The 11,437-nt window shown below is 44.5% G+C and overlaps 1 protein-coding gene across 4 annotated transcripts in view; it reads left to right on the forward strand.

Annotated features, from left to right (window-relative positions):
• Positions 1-11,437, forward strand: part of mtmr4 (myotubularin related protein 4) — a 119,565-nt gene that overhangs the window by 15,591 nt on the left and 92,537 nt on the right. Inside the window, exon 1 of one of the 4 annotated variants that reach the window (XM_055941539.1) lies at positions 502-604. The exons of the other annotated variants lie outside the window; for them this stretch is intronic. The gene's annotated coding sequence lies outside the window, so the exon portion shown is untranslated. Of the gene's footprint in view, positions 1-501; positions 605-11,437 lie in introns of those variants that run through there. 4 annotated transcript variants of the gene reach the window in all.

Genomic DNA, 11,437 nt, shown 5'->3' on the forward strand with positions numbered 1-11,437 from the left:
TGCCCTCCGCTCTGCCCACCGCTCTGCTCTGCCCACCGCTTTGCTCTGCCCACCGCTCTGCTCTGCCTACCGCTCTGCCCACCGCTCTGCTCTGCCTACCGCTCTGCTCTGCCCACCGCTCTGCCCACCGCTCTGCCCACCGCTCTGCCCTTCGACACACACATTTATTTGTTTGGGCTCTGAGAGATTCTATTCCTCCTTCCGGCCCATATCTCGTGCTGGACAGGACTTAACTAGCTACATAATTGCTCAAAAACATTGCAATTTCTGGCTGTTATCAGTGCATGGTGAACTTTGACCCGGGTGTTGATGTGGGATGACAGGGAGGGCTGTGTGTGTGTGTGACTGGACTAAAGATAATGTTTATGTGAAATACTGTTGGTTTGAGCTCTTGAAGGACTGAGGATGATCCCAGAATAATATGGATAAAGAAGAAGTTACGGCTTATTTACAGATGCCTACTTCAGATTTAGAAGTGAAACTAACTTGTTATGCTTTCCTGTAAATGAAGAAGTGAAAATGTTAGTCTGACCCCTTGGAACAGTTGTTAGTTACAGAAAGTAGTTTCTAGGCCAGGGTAAATCCCACAACAGCAGAGAAGTAGGTGAGTGTTTTGTCTCCATTCTGTGAAGTCCCTCCAATACTTGTTCCAGTGTAGCATACATTTCCAACTGATAATAATATATACACACATTTTTTTTTATTTAGTTACATTGTCTATGGCGGTACCAAAATTGTTGCTACTGTTGTTTCAGATGGATTATGTGACCAATTTTATATATATTTTTTTTTTTAATCAATGGATCGTTTTTTTGTAAGGTCCCCAGTCCGCTCCGACTATTTCGGGTGATTCACCAGCCACTGAAATGATTCTTTCAGAAAACTCCCTGTGGAAAATAAAACAAAACAAGTTTTGTGTAGATTTCTTGGGGTCAGGATGCTTGTTTGTATATGAAGATACAGTAACCCAATCTTTCTTACTAATGTTGACAATATAGGCCCTGGGCTCCTTGTTTTTAGAGTAGGCTTAGGTTGCTAGGCAGGTTATTTCACTGGCATTTATAACCCTTTACAATCCAAAGCTAGTTGGTCTTTTTTTTTATATATAGATGTGGCCATTTATCTACTGACATTTAGTTTGTTTTTTTGCAGTATAAGGAGGGGATAGTCAATGTTTTACTGCATTATAGGCTAGCAGGAGCCTATAGGCTAGCAGGAGCCTGTAGGCTAGCAGGAGCCTGTAGGCTAGCAGGAGCCTGTAGGCTAGCAGGAGCCTGTAGGCTAGCAGGAACCTGTAGGCTAGCAGGAGCCTGTAGGCTAGCAGGAGCCTGTAGGCTAGCAGGAACCTGTAGGCTAGCAGGAGCCTGTAGGCTAGCAGGAGCCTGTAGGCTAGCAGGAGCCTGTAGGCTAGCAGGAGCCTGTAGGCTAGCAGGAGCCTGTAGGCTAGCAGGAGCCTGTAGTCTGTCTGTCCCATGAATAGACGTTTCATCAGGCCCTGTCTGGAGTACAGTGTAACATGACTCATCTGTTTTGAGCAGTAGTTGCTTTGGACTACACTGTAATATACACTACTGGCGTCAAATGTTTCCTGGCAAGTATGCGATTGATGCATGAGTTCTGTTTTTTTTTTTTGTACCGGTCAAAAGTTTGGACACTTACTCATGCAATAGGGTTTTCTATATTTTTTACTATTTTCTACATTGTAGAATAATAGTGAAGACATCAAAACTATGAAATCAAATTTTATTAGTCACACTAATAATACTTACAGTGAAATGCTTACTTACGAGTCCCTAACCCACAATGCAGTTTAAATTAAAAAAAATACAAATAAAAGTAACAAGTAATTAAAGAGCAGCAGTAAATAACAATAGCGAGGCTATATACAGGGGGGGTACCGATACAGAGTCAATGTGCAGGGGGACCAGTTAGAGGTAATTGAGGTAATATGTACATGTAGGTAGAGTTATTAAAGTGACTATGCATAGATAACTACAGAGTAGTTCACTCTCTGTGTGAAATTCTACTGTATTGTCAGTGCTGTCAAAAGAGGTTTGACATGTAGCAACCTGCTTTACAGCAGAGGAGAGAGGGTTTGGCAACTGGAACGTCAGCAGAGATTAGTACCTAAACTTATTTTTTTCCGGTGTGATAAGCACACACATTCTAAATCAAAATTCCACTGAACTTTCATAAGCTGTTGAGTCATGTTTAGGAATTCCATTCCTCCATTTTAATTATTTGTGGATGAAAGGCGCACTTCCGCCTTTGACCCACATTTTGACCCAGATTTAGTAGTCACTCACTAGTCAGTGAATTACTGGCTTGTTTTTTTTATCAAAGTTTAGGCTATTCTGTTGGCCTAAAGGTTACTTGAAAGGTCCTGTTGTTGGGTTACCTTCATAGATTAGGATTTGTATAGCAAGGAGACTGGTTTTTACTGGTATAGGCTACTGGTTTTGTTTAGGCGGAGCCAAGGTTGGTGAAACCGAGACGGGTTGTGCCCTATTTCAGGCACAATAAAAATCAGGGGGAAAAAATGCCTCGTTCCGTTTTAATTTTTTTCTCTCAAATTCAGCTTTCTCTTTTTTTTGATTTTTTTTTTTCTTCAGGTTTTCGCTGTCAAAATCACACTTAATTAAAAAAATTATAATAATAGAAAAACAACAACATTGGATGTTCTAAGTCCACAACAGTTCTAAACCACATCAGGAGACCACTTTTGGAGGTCTGAGGGGAAAATCATAAAATGTTATTTTTGGGATGTAGATTTACTTTTTTTAATTGAAGGATACTTGCATGGTTAGCTGTGTTTCTGTAGCACACAGGATTTCAAAAACACGAAAATAAATGAAGCAGAAACGTAACATAAGAACGGGAAGTGTAGAAATGGCCCAACAGAACACATCTACCGCTTCTTAGACTTGCTTTCAATGAGAATGACAGATCTATAACACACAGTTCTACAATATTCAAAAGCATTATTCATCTTTCAATGAGGACTCCCACTTCTATGGGAATTTAATCGGGTCACCCATAAAAATGCATATCGCAGCTTTAACGTTTGAATTAAGGTTTTTGGAGAAAGCCTTTCTGTCGTAAAATGGTTGTCATTAGTATCTTCGCTAGTGTCTACACTCAGTGGTAGACAAACAGGGGTGGGGCATTTTCCACGCCATTGCCTTTTGAGACCGTTTTGGCTATTACATTTATTTTTTATAAGTTCAATACATTAAGTTGATTTCCTACTAAGTTCAATAAAACATATAGTTGAATTCTGTTTTTATCTCTGTATTCCGTCTGCGTTCTCATCGCAGAGTTTCTAGGGGCCTACCTACAGAAAAGATCTCTTCACATGGTCAGAACGAGAAGGAGCACAGAGAGAGAGGAGCACAGAGAGAGAGGAGCACAGAGAGAGAGAGAGAGAGAGGAGCACAGAGAGAGAGAGAGAGAGAGAGAGGAGCACAGAGAGAGAGAGAGAGAGAGAGGAGCACAGAGAGAGAGAGAGAGGAGCACAGAGAGAGAGAGAGAGAGAGAGGAGCACAGAGAGAGAGAGAGAGAGGAGCACAGAGAGAGAGGAGCACAGAGAGAGAGAGAGAGAGGAGCACAGAGAGAGAGAGAGAGAGGAGCACAGAGAGAGAGAGAGAGAGAGAGAGGAGCACAGAGAGAGAGGAGCACAGAGAGAGAGAGAGGAGCACAGAGAGAGAGAGAGAGGAGCACAGAGAGAGAGAGAGAGGAGCACAGAGAGAGAGAGAGAGAGAGAGGAGCACAGAGAGAGAGAGAGAGAGAGGAGCACAGAGAGAGAGAGAGGAGCACAGAGAGAGAGAGAGGAGCACAGAGAGAGAGAGAGGAGCACAGAGAGAGAGAGAGGAGCACAGAGAGAGAGAGAGGAGCACAGAGAGAGAGAGAGAGAGGAGCACAGAGAGAGAGAGAGAGGAGCACAGAGAGAGAGAGAGGAGCACAGAGAGAGAGAGAGAGGAGCACAGAGAGAGAGAGAGAGGAGCACAGAGAGAGAGAGAGAGGAGCACAGAGAGAGAGAGAGAGAGGAGCACAGAGAGAGAGAGAGAGGAGCACAGAGAGAGAGAGAGAGGAGCACAGAGAGGAGAGAGAGGAGCACAGAGAGGAGAGAGAGGAGCACAGAGAGAGAGAGAGAGAGGAGCACAGAGAGAGAGAGAGAGAGAGAGAGAGAGAGAGGAGCACAGAGAGAGAGAGAGAGAGAGAGAGAGGAGCACAGAGAGAGAGAGAGAGAGAGGAGCACAGAGAGAGAGAGAGAGAGAGAGGAGCACAGAGAGAGAGAGNAGAAGAGAGAGGAGAGAGAGAGAGAGGAGCACAGAGAGAGAGAAGAGAGAGAGCACAGACAGAGAGAGAGAGAGAGAGAGAGAGAGAGAGGAGCACAGAGAGAGAGACAGAGAGAGAGAGAGGAGCACAGAGAGAGAGAGAGAGAGAGAGGAGAAGAGAGAGAGGAGCACAGGAGAGAGAGAGACAGAGAGAGAGAGAGAGGAGAGAGGAAGAGAGAGGAGCACACAGAGAGAGTGAGAGAGAGAGAGAGAGAGAGGAGCACAGAGAGAGAGAGAGAGAGAGGAGCACAGAGAGAGAGAGAGAGAGAGAGGAGCACAGAGAGAGAGAGAGAGAGAGGAGCACAGAGAGAGAGAGAGAGAGAGGAGCACAGAGAGAGAGAGGAGCACAGAGAGAGAGAGAGGCACAGAGAGAGAGAGAGGAGCACAGAGAGAGAGAGAGGAGCACAGAGAGAGAGAGAGGAGCACAGAGAGAGAGAGAGGAGCACAGAGAGAGAGAGAGGAGCACAGAGAGAGAGAGGAGCACAGAGAGAGAGAGAGGAGCACAGAGAGAGAGAGAGGAGCACAGAGAGAGAGAGAGGAGCACAGAGAGAGAGAGAGGAGCACAGAGAGAGAGAGAGGAGCACAGAGAGAGAGGAGCACAGAGAGAGAGGAGCACAGAGAGACCGAGAGAGAGAGACGGTGTGTGTGAGAGAGACGGTGTGTGTGTGTGAGAGAGACGGTGTGTGTGTGAGAGAGAGAGACGGTGTGTGTGTGAGAGAGACGGTGTGTGTGTGAGAGAGAGACGTCACGCTGCTGATTACAACCAGAGTGAGTTGGGGAGACGGAGAACCTCATACTACTTCTTTCACTTCACCTTTTACGTTGGAGAGGGGGGGGGGCGAAAGTTTAACAAAACCATTTTTGTTTTTAACAAAGCACTACTTATCAGCTTCACTCAGGTAAGAAATGCTGGATTTTAGAATGACGGATTTATGTTTGTAGTGAAACACACAGGTTTTTTTTTCTCCCCCTTCTCTGTTTGTTTGAAGACTTGGTGTGCAGTGTGCAGAAGGGGGGTGTGTCAGTCTTTTACAGAGCAATGAGAGGAGCTTGTGTAGTGCTCCGTGAGAAGCAGTACGAAGCCTTGGACTTAATAATAGAACGATCAACTAGTAATAATACCGCTACAGAGTAGACTAATTACTACTGTAGACAGAGAGGAAAAGCACACTGCTCTTATGTTAAAGGTGCGATATGACAACAACAACAAAAAAAATCGAATTGTTCACTTCTATTCAGTTTGTGACAACAAGCTATGTATAATGTAGATAATAATTGTACCATCTAAACCACTGTGAAATATATTTTCAATAACCCAAAATATTGTTTGTTTTTTAATCTGTTTTTGAAGCTGGTGAAGAAAAAAAAAACACAACTTAAGAACGGTAAGCATAGAAATAGAGGACATAGAACAGAATCTATAGCTCACATTTCTATATGAATTTGGTTAGGTCGCCCAATATTTTTTATTTTTTATTTTTTTACATATTGCAGCTTTAACGGTATAGTTGGTGCCTGTTATGTTTAAAATATTGTTTCTTGCACAATGTGTTTAAACAAACAAACAATGGGGTGTGTGAGTGCTACTTGTGAAAGCCCACTCCTCACGGCCAACCCTGTGCGTGTAGTAGCCAAATAGACTACGTTGTTGGTCACTATGGTTACTTCTGTGTGTGTTTTTAATTGTAAGTTTTCTTAATAAGGATGTCATAAACGACGCCTATTTGTACAGTCGCTCTTCTTTGTTGTGTTAGATTTAGGCATGAGGTTAGCAGTGTGGTTGGTTAAAGTGATTTTAAACCTAACATTAAAGATCAAAAAGCTACATGTTTTTATGAATTTTTACAATCTAGCCCATGTTGTTTTTTTGGGGGGGGGGGGGGGGGGGTGTGGAAACCATTTTTATTAATTTTAATTGAAGCAATGACATGTTTGTTTTTATTACCATGTGATTGACATTCTGTCCATAGAGGATGCATGTCCTTTCTGAACGCTAATGACTTGCTCTACACGTGGACTATTGCATGTTCTGTTCAACTCCATGTAGTGAGCGGTCGTTAATGAATTAGGCTAGGCTAATAGAATTTAGCTGTTAGCACTCACTCGTTCATGGCCTCTATACTCTCCGTATCTTCTGATCAATCAACCTAATAAATCATAGCAATGCCATGTATCGAAGTGCCTTGGTCCTTGTCACTGGAGCCCAGGCACCTACTACTATGTCTATGGCTAATCGTTGATGTTATCCCCAACCAGAACACCCACTGTGGGGACTATTGTGGTCTTTGGTGGATCAGTCTGTTTGTGTAATTCATTTTACATCTGCCTCCTGTGTCAATATCCTCCGGTCATCTCTCTGTGGCTGGCCTTACGGCTGTCTGGGTGTGTTTACTGTGGGTGGCCTTACGGCTGGCTGGCTGGCCTTACGGCTGGCCGGGTGTGTTTACTGTGGGTGGCCTTACGGCTGGCTGGGTGTGTTTACTGTGGGTGGCCTTACGGCTGGCTGGCCTTACGGCTGGCCGGGTGTGTTACTGTGGGTGGCCTTACGGCTGGCCGGGTGTGTTACTGTGGGTGGCCTTACGGCTGGCCGGGTGTGTTACTGTGGGTGGCCTTACGGCTGGCCGGGTGTGTTTACTGTGGCTGGCCTTACGGCTGGCTGGCTGGCCTTACGGCTGGCTGGCTGGCCTACGGCTGGCCGGGTGTGTTACTGTGGGTGGCCTTACGGCTGGCCGGGTGTGTTTACTGTGGGTGGCCTTACGGCTGGCTGGCTGGCCTTACGGCTGGCTGGCTGGCCTTACGGCTGGCTGGCTGGCTGGCCTTACGGCTGGCTGGCTGGCCTTACGGCTGGCTGGCTGGCCTTACGGCTGGCTGGCTGGCCTTACGGCTGGCTGGGTGTGTTTATCCTGAATGGGCAGATAACTGGCAACAGGGATTCTGAATGGGCAGATAACTGGCAACAGGGACGACAAGCTGCCATGAGGGGGAATCGTAGGTGGCTCGTTTTAGCTCGTTTCATCTTATTGTTGATTTCTTGTTTTGACCGATGTCATGTTAAATCACTAGCTAGCTAACCGACAACTGAACAAAGAAATCACTAGCTAGCTAACCGACAACTGAACAAAGAAATCACTAGCTAGCTAACCGACAACTGTAACGATGTATTTGAGAGACCACAAGTGCTCATTTTGTTGCAAATGTATTTATGTTTTCAATAAACATTGGAGATTTCGTCTGTGTTTCTCCATGTTCTCTCATGTCTTATTCAGTTTCTTGTTTTTCTTTGTGCCTTTTTGTAAATGAGCAACGAGGTGTCACCATTAGATTATTTTTCTATTCATGTTTTTTTTTTGAGCACATGTGGGTTTCGTTGCTGAACAACCGACCTGTCTATGGGCCTGGTCCAGAAGTAGTGCACTATATAGGGAGAATGGTACCATTTTTGAGACACGGGCTGTCATAGATCAAGGTTCCCAGTAACAACTCTTGAGAAATGTTGTTCAGTTTCCCCTTTCCTGTAAATTGTTGCTCATCCTATTAGAAGGCTTGTCGACTTGGATCAAGGTCTGTGTGGAGGGAGAGAAGGCGCAGCCTCAGAACGCGTGTGTCTTGGTGGAGTCTACTAGTCCAGTCTGGCCTTTTAAACACTGGCTGGCTGGCTGACTGGCTGGCTGGCTGGCTGGCTGGCTGGCTGACTGGCTGACTGGCTGACTGGCTGACTGGCTGACTGACTGACTGACTGGCTGACTGGCTGACTGGCTGACTGGCTGACTGGCTGACTGACTGGCTGACTGACTGGCTGACTGACTGACTGACTGACTGGCTGACTGGCTGGCTGGCTGACTGGCTGACTGACTGGCTGACGAGACAGTACAACCTTCTTAGTCAAAGCTACTATCTGTGGCAGCCAGCATCACCACTATGTGTGGGTTCTTGTAGGTATGGCCTAACGTAGCAGGTGTAAAAGAAACACCTGAAATTACATACTCGTCTTGAGAGAGTGGGTGGGGGGAGGTTCTGTTCTGCACTATTCAACCAATCCAGTAAATGTGGAGGAGGAGTTAAGATGGAATGTCCAATAAAGGAAGTCTCTTTCCATTTCACCTGAAAACTGGAACAACCGGTTGTTGGACTCTGCAGAGGCTAATCTCTAGGCTATATATTGGTGCAGGTTTTTTTGGGGGGGATTGGGATTCAAAAGGGGCTTAGGTGTTGGGGGAGAATGGGAGCGGGCAGCCCATTGGGCGTGACTGAATTCGGTCTGGGCAAGAATTTGAGGGCCCCATCTTGGCGGCGGAGAGAATTGGTTTTTAAAAGACAATTTCCTGGTATTCCACACATTTTTCCATGGAACTGAGAGAAATTTGACCGTTAAGTGAATTTTGTGAAATTTGTGAAATTCTACACATTTTGCCACGGCTAATGCTGTGTTCTTATTCTGAAACGGAACAATCAATTCTCCAGAATATTTATTTGAATGATTGTTAGTTATTACATACATACATACATACATACATACATACATACATACATACATACATACATACATACATACAGTGCATTTGGAAAGTATTCAGACCCCTTGACTTCCACATTTTGTTTCGTTACTGCCTTGTTCTAAAATGTATTTAAATATATATATATATATATATATATATATATATATATATATATATATATATATATATATATATATATATATATATATATATATATATATATATATATATATATATATATATATATACTGCTCAAAAAAATAAAGGGAACACTTAAGGCTATACATTTGTGGCCTGCTGGAGGTCATTTTGCAGGGCGCTGGCAGTGCACCTCCTTGCACAAAGGCGGAGGTAGCGGTCCTGCTGCTGGGTTGTTGCCCTCCTACGGCCTCCTCCACGTCTCCTGATGTACTGGCCTGTCTCCTGGTAGCGCCTGCATGCTCTGGACACTACGCTGACAGACACAGCAAACCTTTTTGCCACAGTTCGCATTGATGTGCCATCCTGGATGAACTGCACTACCTGAGCCACTTGTGTGGGTTGTAGACTCCGTCTCATGCTACCACTAGAGTGAGAGCACCCCCAGCATTCAAAAGTGACCAAAACATCAGCCAGGAAGCATAGGAACTGAGAAGTGGTCTGTGGTCACCACCTGCAGAATCACTCCTGTTTTGGGGGGTGTCTTGCTAATTGCCTATAATTTCCACCTTTTGTCTATTCCATTTGCACAACAGCATGTGAAATTTATTGTCAATCAGTGTTGCTTCCTAAGTGGACAGTTTGATTTCACAGAAGTGTGATTGACTTGGAGTTACATTGTGTTGTTTAAGTGTTCCCTTTATTTTTTTAAGCAGTGTATATATAATCCCTTATCGATCTACACACAATACCCCATAATGACAAAGCGAAAACAGGTTTCTAGATTTCTTTCCAAATGTATTAAAAAATGTATACCTTTTTTACATAAGTATTCAGAGCCTTTGCTATGAGACTCGAAATTGAGCTCAGGTGCATCCAGTTTCCATTGATCATCCTTGAGATGTTTCTACAACTAGATTGGAGTCCACCTGTGGTAAATTCAATTGATTGGACATGATTTGGAAAGGCACACACCTGTCTATATAAGGTCCCACAGTTGACAGTGCATGTCAGAGCAAAAACCAAGCCTTGAGGTCAAATGAGTTGTCCGTAGAGCTCCGAGACAGGATTGTTTCAAGGCACAGATCTGGGGAAGGGTACCAAAACATTTCTGCAGCATTGAAGGTCCCCAAGAACACAGTGGCCTCCATCGTTTTTAAATGGAAGAAGTTTGGAACCACCAAGACTCTTCCTGGAGCTGGCCGCCCAGTCAAGCTGAGCAATCAGGGTAGAAGGGCATTGGTCAGGGAGGTGACCAAGAACCCGATGGTCACTCTGACAGAGCTCTAGAGTTCCTCTTTAGAGATGAGCGAACCTTCCAGAAGGATAACCATCTCTGCAGCACTCCACCAATCAGGCTTTTATGGTAGAGTGGCCAGACGGAAGCCACTCCGCAGTAAAAGGCACATGACAGCCCACTTGGAGTTTGCCAAAAGGCACCTAAAGACTCTCAGACCATGAGAAACAAGATTCTCTGGTCTGATGAAACCAAGATTGAACTCTTTGGCCTGAATACCAAGCGTCTGGAGGAAACCTGATACCATCCATACGGTGAAGCATGGTGGTGGCAGCATCATGCTGTGGGGATGTTTTTCAGCCGGAGGGACTGGCAGACTAGTCAGGATTGAGGGGAAAGATGAACGGAGCAAAGTAAAGAGAGAGATTTGATGACCTGCTCAGGACTTCAGATTGGGGTGAAGGTTCACCTTCCAACAGGACAACAACCCTAAGCACATAGACAAGACGACACAGGAGTGGCTTGGGGACAAGTCTCTGAATGTCCTTGAGTGGCTCAGCCAGAGCCCAGACTTGAAACCGATCGAACATCTCTGGAGAGACCTGAAAACAGCTGTGCAGCAACGCTCCCCATCCAACCTGACAAAGCTTGAGGGGATCTGCAGAGAAGAATGGGAGAAACTCCCCAAATATAGGTGTGTCAAGCTTGTAGCGTCACACCCAAGAAGACCTGAGGCTGTAATCGCTGTCAAAGGTGCTTCAACAAAGTATGTAAATGTGATATTATTATTTTATTTTTTTATTTTTTTTTAGATTTGCAAAAATGTCTAAACCTGTTTTTTTGTTGCTTTGTCATAATGGGGTATTGTGATGTCATAATGGGGTATTGTGTGAACATTGAGGGGAGGAAAAATAATTTCATCAATTTTTAGAATAAGGCTGTAAAGCAACAAAATGTAGATAAAGTCGAGGGGTCTGAATACTTTCCGAATACTTAAGTAGGTCGACATTATCTTTGCTACGTACTTTATAGCTGTTTTTTTTTTAAACTGAAAGCGTTTTTCCATCCTGAGAATGTTTAAAAAACAAAATGCTTAAGTGGCACACCCATTACTTTTTCTATGCAGATAACATCCTGGGGTCTTGGTTCTGCCCAATCATTTTAGCCAGCTCTGTTTGTCTTGACCACTTAAGGCCATGTCTCAAGGCCAGTGAAGTATAAACACATGA

Source organism: Salvelinus fontinalis, chromosome 13, assembly GCF_029448725.1.
Source record: "Salvelinus fontinalis isolate EN_2023a chromosome 13, ASM2944872v1, whole genome shotgun sequence".
Lineage (NCBI taxonomy): Eukaryota > Metazoa > Chordata > Actinopteri > Salmoniformes > Salmonidae > Salvelinus > Salvelinus fontinalis.